Raw genomic sequence first — 3,357 nt, 5'->3', positions numbered from 1 at the left:
TATACGACATCTGCTCACAAGAGAGACAAAGAGAAAGGAAATAAGAAATCACCTCCCAGGGGTGATACCCACGCCATAATCCCTTCACCTTCATTCTCCTCTCAAGATTTTGGGCACGCATGCACAAGCAACCTGCATGAGTTTTAAGCCACCGGGTCCAGGACTTGAACTGTGGTCGAATACATGAGAGTTCAGCTACATAACCATAGTGCTATTTGCTGGTCCCTATTCTATGCTAGCCATCAAGGGAATGGGTGAGACCTGCCCACGTTTTTGAGGACTGATATTCTTTACTTCATCTACTAATTCAGAGGCTAATCTCTTCCAGAAACACCCTCACAGGCACGTCCAGAGAGTGTTTTACCAGTTATCTGGGTACATTCATAAAATAAGAGTATTATTCAGACATAAAAAAGAATGAAGTGCTGTTAGCATAATGGCTATGTCGCTGGACTCCCACGTGGTCGACTGCGGTTCGCGTCCTGGACCCGGTGGCTTAAAACACACGCCGGGTGCGTGTGCGTGCGTGCCCAAGATCCCGAGAGGAGAATGGAGGAGAGGGGATTGCGGCGTGGCCATCCCCTCTGGGGGTTGATTTCTCACTTTCTGTCTCTCTATCTCTCTCTGTCTGTCTGGCGAGCGCATGCACCCTATAGTGAAAAACCCCTCAGAAAAAAAAAAATGGAAGAAGTGCTGATACATCCTACATTAAAAATGAGACATTATGCTATGTAAAAGAAGCCAGCCACAAATGGTCACATATTGTATGGTTCCATTTATATGAAATATCCACAGAATGTAAATCCATACAAAGAGAAAGCAGAGCAGTGGTTTCACAGTCTGGGTGGAGAGGTAATGGGGAGTGACTGCTTAGTGATTATGGGATTTCCTTTGGGGTGATGGAAATGTTTGGAACAAGTTAGGAGTGAAGTTTGCATTTAGTACATTGTGAATACACTAAATGCCACTGAATTGTGTACTTTAAAAAGGTTTCTTAGACATGAATTGTGTCTCAATTTTAAAAAAAGAATGTAATTTGATCCACCTCTGTACTAATCCCAGACATGCCTAGAGAGAATTGTCTAATGTGATTATTCTGTTGATTCACATGTTTCTTGCTCCAGAAGGTATAAGTTGATTATACTGTTTTCTGGTAAGAAAGTTGTAGATTGACAACTCACAGTGACTCATGGTCAGCAACAAGATTTCCAAATTGACAAATACTTACATCTGTAATCCAGGAAAGATATGTTGTCTAGGGCCTCAAACTTTACTTCTATTGCCTAGAAAACCATGTTCTCATGAGAGTCTTCAGGAACAGGGTCTCTGGGATATTGGGAAAAACCAAGTGCATTGACTTCCTGAGTTTTTTCATCTTCATTTCATTTAAAAATATACATTTCTAGTGCTGGCCCCACAGTCTAGTAGTGAAGAGAGCCAGATCCCATATGACTGACTTCGGTTCGAATCCTGGACCTAGAGCTAGAAACATACACTGCCTGACAGGATAGAGAACTGGAAGAGAAAGGATCATGATCGCTCCCCATTGAGAGAGGGTGTCTCCCTCCCTCCTTCTCTCTTTCTCTCTCTCTCTGGCTAGTGCACACACCCTCTGGCAATATGTATATATGTAAGTAAAATACACACATTTCTAAATATCAGTTGGCATGTTTATTCAGTCATGTGTTTATTTTGGCCTCAAGTGCATGAACTGACTCAGTCCTTGTCATATATATGGCATTGGTTCATACAAGGCCCACCCTTGTTTGTCTGATGTATGGTTGAAGTGTTTATCCTGTTTTATCTCCATTTCTCAGGTTTGGATCAAAATGCTCACATGTTTAATGACTTGTCTCCTGTTTATTGGTATTAAATACACATGTACCTTTCCTTTATGTGATTGGTTTCGTGCCCCTTAGTGTTTGTGTCTCGTATTCCCACTGACACTGTGTACATGCCATCCATCATGTCTAGTTGTCATGCCACATGCCCAGGACTCCAAGCTGTGCGTTCACTATACGTTGCCCATAATCCACATTCTCATATAGGTGAAGATGCCTTTCTTCCTCAAGAAGGAAGACATTCCAAAGTGGAAATAGCGTAAAGCATGTGGCTCAGTCTGTGTCCAGTAAATAGCTCTGCAGATAGTTGCTGTACGTGGAAAGCTGAATTCCACATGGCCAACTGTGGTTCAAATCCTGGCCCTAGTGGCTAGAGGGACACATGGGGCACATGTGCCTGAATGCCCAGGATCTTGACAGATAAGGAAATGGTGGAAGGTAGCGGTGTGACCATGCCCCTTTAGAGCGTGCTTTCTCTCTCTCCCCTTCTATTTGGCATGCACACTTTGACAACAGGAAAGGAAAAAAAAGGATCAGTCTGTCAGACAAACGGGAGATGAAGCATAAGAGAACACATACTGGGGGAAAGATGGAAAGACGGGATGACATCAGTCAGCACTGTTAGGCCAGAGGCCTGGGCAGCATAGATGTGGGGGTCTGACGCCACACCACAGTCAGCTGATGCAACCTCGATCTAGTCTGTCATCACACCTGCTCTGTACTCAGATCTAACCCGGATGTAGCACATGCGCTCTACTCTGGACATGTCACCAGATGTTACGTGGCACACTAGTCTGCTCTCCCCCTAAACCTTTACCATACTTGGACTCTTTCTACCTCGAAGACACTGCCCCTCCCTTATAAAATTCGCTAAACTCCACCCCAACGCGTGACTTCTCTGGCCTGTCTCTCTCTCACTTTCTGCCGGACCAGCGAACCTGGCCTGGGAGGTCCCATTAAAGGCTCTACATTTCTATTTTCTCACATGGTTGGCCCATTCTTTGCAAGCATGCTAAGTGCTTTTGTGTTTATTTTTTCATTTAGTATCCAAAGTGATTTTACAGATAGATGAAGAGGATCAGATAAGCTAGGTAAATTGCCCAGGTCTGTCCTGGAATAGCCAGTCACCCTAAGAGTTAGATCATCAGTAAATGAAGACCTTTGATGAAGACTCAGATTTGTCTTTTTTTGGAAGAGTGATTCTCAACCCTGGCTATGCATTAGAATCACCTGGGAAACTTCTAGCTGTTGATGCTATGGACCATCCTTATCCAGACACTTTCATACTACAGGTTCATATTTCATTAGACTGGAGAAGGACCCAGCCACAGACTTTTTTTTTCTAGTCTCAGGTAGGTAATTTATTGTGATATACACCCAGACAATCTAAGCATTGGCTGTTAAATGTCTTAAATTTAACCCTCCTATTTAAGTACACCCAGAAAAAGAAGTGGAACATTACACACAAGGGAGTCTCCCTCACCCTCCCTCCCTGTCACTCCCAGACCCCCTAGGG

This window comes from Tupaia chinensis, unplaced genomic scaffold (genome assembly GCF_000334495.1).
Source record: "Tupaia chinensis unplaced genomic scaffold, TupChi_1.0 Scaffold000140_1, whole genome shotgun sequence".
In the NCBI taxonomy this organism is placed as follows: domain Eukaryota; kingdom Metazoa; phylum Chordata; class Mammalia; order Scandentia; family Tupaiidae; genus Tupaia; species Tupaia belangeri.
Note: the sequence above shows the minus strand (reverse complement) of the source record.